Raw genomic sequence first — 12,839 nt, 5'->3', positions numbered from 1 at the left:
TGCCAGGGCCGGTGCCAGGGCCGGTGCCAGGGCCGGTGCCAGGGCCGGTGCCAGGGCCGGTGCCAGGGCCGGTGCCAGGGCCGGTGCCAGGGCCGGTGCCAGGGCCGGTGCCAGGGCCGGTGCCAGGGCCGGTGCCAGGGCCGGTGCCAGGGCCGGTGCCAGGGCCGGTGCCAGGGCCGGTGCCAGGGCCGGTGCCAGGGCCGGTGCCAGGGCCGGTGCCAGGGCCGGTGCCAGGGCCGGTGCCAGGGCCGGTGCCAGGGCCGGTGCCAGGGCCGGTGCCAGGGCCGGTGCCAGGGCCGGTGCCAGGGCCGGTGCCAGGGCCGGTGCCAGGGCCGGTGCCAGGGCCGGTGCCAGGGCCGGTGCCAGGGCCGGTGCCAGGGCCGGTGCCAGGGCCGGTGCCAGGGCCGGTGCCAGGGCCGGTGCCAGGGCCGGTGCCAGGGCCGGTGCCAGGGCCGGTGCCAGGGCCGGTGCCAGGGCACGTGGCGTGCCCCTTCGCAGGGCCATCGGCTCTCTCTCTCTCTCTGCCTCGGTCGCTTCGGGGTGGATTTCCACACAGCGCTCTCGAGGATGTATCCGACTTTACTCTTTGCTCCTGTCGGTAAAGTCACGATGGGTAGAAAATAAAATAAATGATGCAGCCTCAGCCGCAGCAGCAGCATGCCACGCTTTCCCACCTGATGGCGGACGCTGGTGTTGCGCCCGAAACGTCGTGATTTATTTTATTTTTCTCCCTACGTGACTTTACCGAAATAACCAAAGAGCATTGATTCCTGCAGTCACGAAAACTTCAAATCAAGTCGAGGTGCACCTCCTTGTAGCCTGTCGGCTCCATCTCTTCCCCCTGCCCTGCCGTGACCCCCCACCCTCCACCATTCTATATCTGAGTCAATTATCTTGACATTAAATGATGTTTAAGAGTTAAGGTTTTTTTTTCTTTTGTTTAAACGGCTGCCCGCAAAAGGTGGGCAGCCAAAGAGCCGCCACCGGGAGAGACAAAGACGGCCGGGCGTGGGGGTTGGTGGCCACCCCCACGGTCCCCACCCCCTCTGTGTGTGCCACAGTTGCCGGCAGCCTTCGTAAGCTGCTGCTGCTGCTACTCGCTACTAACAGCACTTGCCCCTACAGTCTGTTAGAGGCTACACGGGGGGCCTTTGTCTGTGTCTACCTTCATAGGTGCTGCTGCTACTCGCTACTAACAGCACTTGCCCCTGCAGCCTGTTAGAGGCTACACGGGGGGCCTTTGTCTGTGTCTACCTTCATAGGTGCTGCTGCTACTCGCTACTAACAGCACTTGCCCCTGCAGCCTGTTAGAGGCTACACGGGGGGCCTTTGTCTGTGTCTACCTTCATAGGTGGCGCTGCTACTCACTACCAACAGCACTTGCCCCTACAGTCTGTTAGAGGCTACACGGGGGATCTTTGTCTTTGTGTCTACCTTCATAGGTGCTGCTGCTGCTCGCTACTAACAGCACTTGCCCCTACAGTCTGTTAGAGGCTACACGGGGGGCCTTTGTCTGTGTCTACCTTCATAGGTGCTGCTGCTACTCGCTACTAACAGCACTTGCCCCTGCAGGTCTGTTAGAGGCTACACGGGGGACCTTTGTCTGTGTCTACCTTCACAGGTGCTGCTGCTCGCTACTAACAGCACTTGCCCCTACAGCCTGTTTATAGCCTGTTAGAGGCTACACCGGGGTTCTTTGTCTGTGTCTACCTTCACAGGTGCTGCTGCTACTCGCTACTAACAGCACTTGCCCCTGCAGGTCTGTTAGAGGCTACACGGGGGATCTTTGTCTGTGTCTACCTTCATAGGTTCTGCTGCTACTCGCTACTAACAGCACTTACCCCACCAGTCTGTTAGAGGCTACACGGGGGGCCTTTGTCTGTGTCTACCTTCATAGGTGCTGCTGCTACTCGCTACTAACAGCACTTGCCCCTACAGCCTGTTAGAGGCTACACGGGGGATCTTTGTCTGTGTCTACCTTCATAGGTGCTGCTGCTACTCGCTACTAACAGCACTTGCCCCTACAGCCTGTTAGAGGCTACACGGGGGATCTTTGTCTGTGTCTACCTTCATAGGTGCTGCTGCTACTCGCTACTAACAGCACTTGCCCCTACAGCATGTTAGAGGCTACACGGGGGGCCTTTGTCTGTGTCTACCTTCATAGGTGCTGCTGCTACTCGCTGCTAACAGCACTTGCCCCTACAGCCTGTTAGAGGCTACACGGGGGGCCTTTGTCTGTGTCTACCTTCATAGGTGCTGCTGCTACTCGCTGCTAACAGCACTTGCCCCTACAGCATGTTAGAGGCTACACGGGGGATCTTTGTCTGTGTCTACCTTCATAGGTGCTGCTGCTACTCGCTACTAACAGCACTTGGCCCTGCAGGTCTGTTAGAGGCTACACGGGGGATCTTTGTCTGTGTCTACCTTCACAGGTGCTGCTGCTACTCGCTACTAACAGCACTTGCCCCTGCAAAGGGGGGCAGGAGGGGAGGGCTGCGTGAGTGAATGTGAATGTGAGATCGACACGGGAATGTTGCTTCACAATTCCGGCTATCGCCTGACGAAGCTGGCTGCTGGCTGCTGCTGTCGTTGTTGTTGTCGTTGTTGTCGTTGTTGTCGTTGTTGTTGTTGTCGTTGTTGTTGTCGTTGTTGTAATCACCAGCGGAAACGTGACAGTAACTCGGATTGTGAATGTTGCAGTGGAGTTTACTCTCCAACACACGACCGCTGGGTGCTGAGCTATTACACTACACTATACACTAGACTATACACTACACTATACACTACACTACACACTATACTATACACTACACTATACACTACACTATACACTACACTATACACTACACTACTATACACGACACTATACACTACACTACTATACACTACACTATACACTACACTATACACTACACACTATACTACACACTACACTATACACCACACTATACACTGCACTATACACTATACACCACACTATACACTACACTATACACTACACTATACACCACACTATACACTACACTACTATACACTACACTATACACTACACTACTATACACTACACTATACACTACACTACTATACACTATACACTACACTACTATACACTACACTATACACTACACTATACATCTGTAGAGAGCCCAGCGCGTTCCATCGCCACCAAGACAAAGAGCCCCCGTGTAGCCTGTAAGAAGCCGTCGGGGCAAGTGCTGTGAGCGAGCGGTAGCCTTTGAAGGGGGTGGCCAGCACCACGCCCGGCCGCCTTTGTCTCCCCAGTGGCGATGTTTACTGCGCACCACACCAGGTACTCATTTGAGGCTAAGTCGACCTAGGGGAGAGGCCCAGGACCGGTTTCAAATATGCGTCACTGGTGGTGTTGGCTGTGAACGGGAATCAAACCCGGGTCGCTGGGTTTGTAGCGCGGTGCGCTAAGCGCTACACCGCCACCACCGCCGCCATCCCCACCACCCCCACCACCATCCCCACCACCACCACAACCACCCCCACCACCACCACTCCCACCACCGCCACCACCACCACCACCGCCACCACCACCACCACCGCCACCACCACCACCCCCATCCCCACCACCACAACCACCCCCACCACCACCACCCCCACCACCACCACCACTCCCACCACTCCCACCACCCCCACCACCACCACCACTCCCACCACCACCACTCACACCACCACCACCGCCGCCCCCACCACCACCACTCCCACCACCCCCAATGAACACGGTTGGCTACAAATGTGTGACATTTGAGACGAAAAGCAATGCGATACGCGTGCCATGAGGAAGGCCCATTGCCCGAACCGTCGTCTATTATATATGGTTTCCTATTAAGAACCCCAGACAAAGACCCCACGTGTAGCCTCTAAGAGAATGTTAGGTCACGTGCTCTTAGCGAGTGCAGCACACGAGGGGGGTTGTGTGGCAAGCAACCACGCCCGGCCGCCTTTGTCTCCCCAGTGGCGACGTTTACCACACATCGCACGGGCTCTACTCAGTGTCTGAAGCAGACGGTGCTGGATACAGCAGTCACACTGGCAAATGCGATTAGTGACTTTAATTCTGACTCGTGCAGTAGCGTCGACAGTCCACTGCCAATGCGGAATTTGTTTTGAGGGGCTTTGTGTTGTCTCGGTGCGGTTCGAGCCTGTTTTTTTTATTTACTGATGTTTTTGTTTGTGCAGTTTGAACCTCTACACTTGAAGTCTTTTGTGTTTATTCAAGGGGTGACGCGGTGCCTCTGATATGTTAATTACCTCGCGGGGACGCGCAGCAGGTCGTGGGTCCGATCCCGACCCTGACGATGCCTGCTGCTGCCTATTTGGAGTGTGCGTGTCTCTCTCATCATTATCATCATCATCATCACGGTGGCTATGAGATGTTAACTACCTCGCCTGGTACACAGGAGGTCGTGGGTCCAATTCCGACCCTGACGATGCCTGCTGCTGCCTATTTGGAGTGTACGTGTCTCTCTCATCATCATCATCATCACGGTGGCTATGAGATGTTAACTACCTCGCCTGGTACACAGGAGGTCGTGGGTCCGATCCCGACCCTGACGATGCCTGCTGCTGCCTATTTGGAGTGTGCGTGTCTCTCTCATCATCATCATCACGGTGGCTATGAGATGTTGACTACCTCGCCTGGTACACAGGAGTTCGTGGGTCCAATCCCGACCCTGACGATGCCTGCTGCTGCCTATTTAGAGTGTGTGTGTCTCTCTCATCATTATCATCATTATCATCACGGTGGCTATGAGATGTTAACTACCTCGCCTGGTACACAGGAGGTCGTGGGTCCGATCCCTACCCTGACGACGCCTGCTGCTGCTGTATTTGGAGTGTGCGTGTCTCTCTCATCATTATCATCATCATCACGGTGGCTATGAGATGTTGACTACCTCGCTTGGTCTACAGGAGTTCGGGGTAGAACCCCGACCCTGACGATGCCTGCTGCTGCTGCTGGATATTTTGAGTTTGCGTGTCTCTCTCTCCGTGGTCGTGTGTTTTTCAGTTTTTTCAGTTTAATTTATTAGGATTTACCCTGAGAGCCATTCGGCTCTTGATTTGGGTGCAACGCAACAAACAATAAAATTACAAGATACACCTAAAATTCATTGTACACAAATCTAAACATCACGTACGTAAACAATGCAATCCTACAGAAAAAGCACCACCCGTCCACGCTGCGTACAAAAAGTGCAAAAAATTCCATTTCGATGTTTGATCCCAATAACAATCATAATACAATACATATCGAAATAAATCTATACTAAATAAAAAAAAACATCGGGCCAAACCAAGCCCCTCTGAAACTTACTGAAACAATGCTACATAAACAACGTAGCAGTTTTCCCAACAAATGTGATTAAAAGTTTTACGATAGCGACACACACAACACGCATCACTAAACCTAGCATCATCCTTCGCTAGCTGCATGTCAATCCATAACAGCCGGATTAACAATAGCAGTAGCAGCGCACTATAATCAAAATACACAATAAGTTCATACGTCGGTCAGCTATAGCAGTGGCAGTTTTGGTTGTACGACTCCTCTAGATAATTTTTGAGTGATCGTCTTGTTGGTAACGATCCAAGCCGGAGTTTATTTGCGATAGCATTCCAGACCCTGGGGGCATCTACAGCAAAAGCCCTTTCTCCAGAATTTGTACGGCAATTAGGAATGCGAAGCTGGTAAATGAGCGAGTATCTCAGCTCACATTTGTTTTCCGAAACAGTAAGGAGATCCAGCAGGTAATCTGCGGCTCGTAAATAAATAATATCTGATGCATAAGACGTCGATCATTAAGAGATGTTAAGTTTGACCCAATGTAGAGGTCGCAGTGGTGAGTCATATATGGGCAGTTCAATGCAAATCTTAAGGCCGAGTGATAAATTGAGTTTAAACTTCTTCAGAACAGTACTGGGGGCTGATTATGACAAACGAGTTGTACTACCCGGCTTCGCCCGGGACTTGGATTCACCACACCCAGCCGCCTTTGTCTCCCCAGTGGCGATCTTCACACACCACAGCAGTTACTCGTTTGAGGCTGAGTCGACCTAGGGGAGGCCCAGGACCGGTTCAAATAATCGTCACTGGTGGTGGCCGTGAGCGCGAATCGAACTCGGGTCGCCGGGTTCGTAGCGCAGCGTAGCGCTAACCACTACACTACCGCTCCCCCCACACAGACACACACACAGACACACACAGACACAACAACAACAACAACCGCCATTCGCCACTAAGTGGCGGTGACGTCACCACGACGCTTGTGCCAGGCTATGTGCACCCTGAGGCCACGTGAAGTGTCGAACGCCCGCTGGCAGGAGGTCACGGGGCAGACCCAGGTGCCACGGGTCGACTGACTGAGATGACTGGCTGATGCACCACCTGTGCCCCCTACTGTGCCAACCTGCTGTGCTTTAGCCACCCGGCGCTCCGCTCGTTGTTCTGAGCGTCGCTCCTCCACCCTCCGTTGTTGTTGGAGGGCAACTGCCTCCAACTGCCCAGTAGCATCCTTCACGAGGCTCCTCCACAGAGGCCGATCTTGACACCGCTGGTACCAGTCATCGGCAAGTCCACTCAGCTCCACGTCCTCCTGTACCACATCACTCCATCTCTTCTCTAGCCCGTGCCGCGCCCGCTTAGCCCCCTCAATCCGGCCGAACAAAAGCTGTTTCGCATGCGGTGGCTGGGCGCTAACCACGACACTACAATGCGTTACTCTTCCACATGCGACGGTCACGTGACAGATTTTACGTAGCAGCTCACTTGCCGTGTAAAAAATATAAGCATTATTGATCCCCCCCCCCTAAAAAAAGTGTATTTTTTTAAATATAATTGTTGCATGGTGTACAGTCTGGAAAGTACCCACATGGCAAATTTCCAGTTTGTTGCATGTCGGGAAAGTACGCTAAACATTTTAAACAGACAACACACAATCACAACTTTGCCTTTTATATACATATGGAGATGTCGCAGTAATCAAGTAGAGGCATTATGGTAGCTTTGATCAATTCCAAACGGAACATCGGTGGGAAAGAAAAAAAACAAGCGTGGATATTTTCTCCGGGGGCCCTCCGCCTTTTCACCTCCACATTTAGCAGCAATAGTCCAGATGACTGAATAATATTTGCGCTGCCGTATACATTTACGCGCTGTGAATCCGCTTTACCGGGCCATCATTTGTGTGGCCAGGTGGCTTCTTAAAAACATGCGACGCTCAGAGCTCAGTGGGTCTTACCTGGCAACATGAAATCGTTTCGCAGTATTTGTTTATATTTGTCTATATTTGTATTGATGTGTTTTCATCTTTACTCTCTACTTTGCGCTCCTGCCGTGTTTTTTGTGTGTGGAGCTGTTTTGTTGTTGTTGTTGTCACGTTATGACCCCGTGCCGCCTGCTGGACATCTGTGAGTTAAAGAAGCTTTGCAGCTCATCGGATTTCCTCCTGCGGTATCAAAACTGATTTGAGGCTGAGACGACCTCGGGGAGACTCAGGCCCGGTTCGGATCACCCCTCCCACCAGGGTTGACGACGATGATGGTGGTGGTGGTGGTGGAGGTGGTGGTGGTGGTTGCGGCGGTGGTGGCGGTGGAGGTGGTGGTGGCGGTGGTGGAGGTGGTAGTGGTGGTGAAATCGGGCTCCTAATTAGCGCAGCGCAAGAGGCGCCCTGACCACGCACACACAGCGCACGCACACACAAACGCACACACACACGCACACACACGCACGTGCACACACACACGCACACACACACACGTGCACACACACACGCACACACACACACGCACACACACAGCGCGCAACTCACGCGCCACTCGTGTGCCCTAATTGATGGGTGGGGTGGGGTGGGGGGAGATGAAGCGATTCAAACCCAAATGTCTTCCTAATCACACACAGCGGGGTGCGAGCACGAGGCGCAGGGGGGGGGGGTGTAGCAGGGGGGGGGGGGCGCCCCGCTGGACGATGTCCCACACCGCGGCTCCGTCTATCGCCCCCGCGATCTCAGCGCCCTCCTTTGAAAGTGAAACGGAGGTCGACGACAACGGCCGAGGCCGACGACCCCAGCGGCCGTCGCGACAAAAGAATAAGAACAACAAACCACTCGGAGCTCCACGGGATGGAAATGCGAAGCGCCACGGGTGGCGGTGGCGACCCCATCCCCCCATCCCTCTTCAAATGCGCGCTCCGCTCTGTGCAGGCGCCTCGGAATTGACCGTCAGTGGCACTCGTAGATTGTGTCGTGCCGTTTGGACTGCACCCCCCCCACTCACTCACTACCCACTCACTACCCACTCACTACCCACTCACCACCCACTCACTACCCACTCACTACCCACTCACTACCAACTCACTACCCACTCACTACCAACTCACTACCCACTCACTACTCACTCACTACCCACTCACTACCCACTCACTACCAACTCACCACCCACTCACCACCCACTCACCACCCACTCACTACCCACTCACCACCCACTCACTACCCACTCACCACCCACTCACCACCCACTCACTACCCACTCACTACCCACTCACTACCCACTCACTACCCACTCACTACCCACTCACCACCCACTCACCACCCACTCACTACCCACTCACTACCCACTCACTACCAACTCACTACCCACTCACTACCCACTCACTACCCACTCACTACCAACTCACTACCCACTCACTACCCACTCACCACCCACTCACTACCCACTCACTACCCACTCACCACCCACTCACTACCCACTCACTACCCACTCACCACCCACTCACTACCCACTCACTACCCACTCACTACCCACTCACTACCAACTCACTACCCACTCACTACCCACTCACCACCCACTCACTACCCACTCACTACCCACTCACTACCCACTCACTACCAACTCACTACCCACTCACTACCCACTCACCACCCACTCACTACCCACTCACCACCCACTCACCACCCACTCACTACCCACTCACTACCCACTCACCACCCACTCACTACCCACTCACCACCCACTCACCACCCACTCACCACCCACTCACTACCCACTCACCACCCACTCACCACCCACTCACCACCCACTCACTACCAACTCACTACCCACTCACTACCCACTCACCACCCACTCACTACCCACTCACCACCCACTCACTACCCAGTCACCACCCACTCACCACCCACTCACCACCCACTCACTACCCACTCACCACCCACTCACTACCCACTCACTACCCACTCACTACCCACTCACTACCCACTCACTACCAACTCACTACCCACTCACTACCCACTCACCACCCACTCACTACCCACTCACCACCCACTCACCACCCACTCACTACCCACTCACTACCCACTCACCACCCACTCACTACCCACTCACCACCCACTCACCACCCACTCACCACCCACTCACTACCCACTCACCACCCACTCACCACCCACTCACCACCCACTCACTACCAACTCACTACCCACTCACTACCCACTCACCACCCACTCACTACCCACTCACCACCCACTCACTACCCAGTCACCACCCACTCACCACCCACTCACCACCCACTCACTACCCACTCACCACCCACTCACCACCCACTCACTACCAACTCACTACCCACTCACTACCCACTCACCACCCACTCACTACCCACTCACTACCCACTCACCACCCACTCACTACCCACTCACCACCCACTCACCACCCACTCACTACCCACTCACCACCCACTCACCACCCACTCACTACCCACTCACCACCCACTCACCACCCACTCACCACCCACTCACCACCCACTCACTACCCACTCACCACCCACTCACCACCCACTCACCACCCACTCACTACCCACTCACCACCCACTCACTACCCACTCACCACCCACTCACTACCCACTCACCACCCACTCACTACCCACTCACTACCCACTCACCACCCACTCACTACCCACTCACTACCCACTCACCACCCACTCACTACCCACTCACCACCCACTCACCACCCACTCACCACCCACTCACTACCCACTCACTACCCACTCACCACCCACTCACTACCCACTCACCACCCACTCACCACCCACTCACCACCCACTCACCACCCACTCACTACCCACTCACCACCCACTCACCACCCACTCACCACCCACTCACTACCAACTCACTACCCACTCACTACCCACTCACCACCCACTCACTACCCACTCACCACCCACTCACTACCCAGTCACCACCCACTCACCACCCACTCACCACCCACTCACTACCCACTCACCACCCACTCACCACCCACTCACTACCAACTCACTACCCACTCACTACCCACTCACCACCCACTCACTACCCACTCACTACCCACTCACCACCCACTCACTACCCACTCACCACCCACTCACCACCCACTCACTACCCACTCACCACCCACTCACCACCCACTCACTACCCACTCACCACCCACTCACCACCCACTCACCACCCACTCACCACCCACTCACTACCCACTCACCACCCACTCACCACCCACTCACCACCCACTCACTACCCACTCACCACCCACTCACTACCCACTCACCACCCACTCACTACCCACTCACCACCCACTCACTACCCACTCACTACCCACTCACCACCCACTCACTACCCACTCACTACCCACTCACCACCCACTCACTACCCACTCACCACCCACTCACCACCCACTCACCACCCACTCACTACCCACTCACTACCCACTCACCACCCACTCACTACCCACTCACCACCCACTCACCACCCACTCACTACCCACTCTCTCCACCTGCCTCTTCCCCATCTCTCTCCCCATTTCTCTCTCCATCTCTCGCTCTCTCCCCATCTCTCTCTCGCTCTCCCCCCCCCCCCCCATCACTCTCCCATCTCTCTCCCCATCTCTCTCCACCTGCCTCTTCCCCATCTCTCTCTCCCCATCTCTCTCCCCAACTCTCTCCCCATCTCTCTCCCCAACTCTCTCCCCAACTCTCTCCCCAACTCTCTCCATCTCTCTCTCCATCTCTCTCCCATCTTTCTCCCCATCTCTCCCCATCTCTCTCCACCTGCCTCTTCCCTATCTCTCTCCCCATCTCTCTCCCCATCTCTCTCCCCATCTTTCTCCATCTCTCTCTCCATCTCTCTCCCATCTTTCTCCCCATCTCTCTCGGAAATAAAAGTTGTTTAAAAGTCAAAGTCTCTCCCCATCTCTCTCCCCATCTCTCCCCATCTCTTCCCCAACTCTCTCTCGCTCTCTCCCCCCATCTCTCTCCCCATCTCTCTCTCGCTCTCTCCTCCCATCTCTCTCCCCATCTCTCTCCCCATCTCTTTCCATCTCTCCCCAACTCTCTCCCCATCTCTCTCGGAAATAAAAGTTGTTCAAAAGTCAAAGTCTCTCCCCATCTCTCCCCACCCTCCCCCTCTCTCTCTCTTCAGAGAGTCGCGTGAAGTTCCGGGAAGTTTGTTTGTTTGTTCGAGATCGCTCCCCGCGAGACGTTAAACTACCACCGTGCCCCGAGGCTCACTTCGTGGCTGTGTTTGATGACACTAAGAGGGCCGAGCCAATGCCAGCCCTCCCCTCCTCCCCTCCCATCGCCTGCTGGGGACCTCTCGTCCAGGGTCCGGGCCCAACCGAGAGGATACCGCGGGCTAGAGCAGGCAGCGTTTGTTGCTAGAAATTGGCCCGAAATAAATAAATAAATAAGCCGTTAATATTCAAACACATACTTTTTTTTACTTGCAGAGTAAAGTCATTCATTGTGGGGTTTTTTTCATTTGCTATACGGCCAGATAGTACGACAAATCGCTAAGCTTAAACACCCAGTTGTTCGTAAAAGTCACAGGCGGTATAGTACTATAGTAATAGAGCAAGTGCAGAATTATTGAACCGGAGTTGATAGCTTGAAAGCGTTTAGCGCGGGGCCCTTGAAAGTGCGGGGCCCGTAGCTACTACATTTATAGTAGTAGCTACTACTACACGTGTAGTAGCTACTACTACACACGTTACTACACGTGTAGCAATGTAGTTACTACTACACGTGTAGCTGCTACTACTACACGTGTAGCTGCTACTACTACACGTGTAGCTGCTACTACTACACGTGTAGCTGCTACTACTACACGTGTAGCTGCTACTACTACACGTGTAGCTGCTACTACTACACGTGTAGCTGCTACTACTACACGTGTAGCTGCTACTACTACACGTGTAGCTGCTACTACTACACGTGTAGCTGCTACTACTACACGTGTAGCTGCTACTACTACACGTGTAGCTGCTACTACTACACGTGTAGCTGCTACTACTACACGTGTAGCTGCTACTACTACACGTGTAGCTGCTACTACTACACGTGTAGCTGCTACTACTACACGTGTAGCTGCTACTACTACACGTGTAGTAGTAGTAGCTGCTACACGTGTAGTAGCTACTACTACTACACGCAGTAGCTGCTACTACACACGTAGCTGCTACTACACACGTGTAGTAGTAGCGACTACACACACACGTGTGTGTAGTAGCTACTTGTGCTACTGGGATAATAAGACACTACTTGCCACTAGCAAAATATAAAAATACGTCCCGAATAGAGTTTTTTTCTGGGATAGATCGCGATCTAACCACAAAGAGAAAGATCCCCCGTAGGGGCAAGTGCTGTTAGCCAGCACCTATGAAGGCACACAAGGGGGTGGGTGGCCAGCACCACGCCCGGCCGCCTTTGTCTCCCTAGTGGCGATGTTTACACATCGCACCAGGTACTCATTTGAGGCTGAGTCGACCTAGGGGAGGCCCAGGACTGGTTCAGATAATCGTCA

The sequence above is a fragment of the Petromyzon marinus genome, chromosome 74, assembly GCF_048934315.1.
Source record: "Petromyzon marinus isolate PM22_M1 ecotype Great Lakes invasive population chromosome 74, UKy_Petmar_22M1.pri1.0, whole genome shotgun sequence".
Classification (NCBI taxonomy): Eukaryota; Metazoa; Chordata; class Hyperoartia; order Petromyzontiformes; family Petromyzontidae; genus Petromyzon; species Petromyzon marinus.
The sequence above is the reverse complement of the archived record's forward strand: the minus strand, read 5'-3'. Positions refer to the sequence as shown.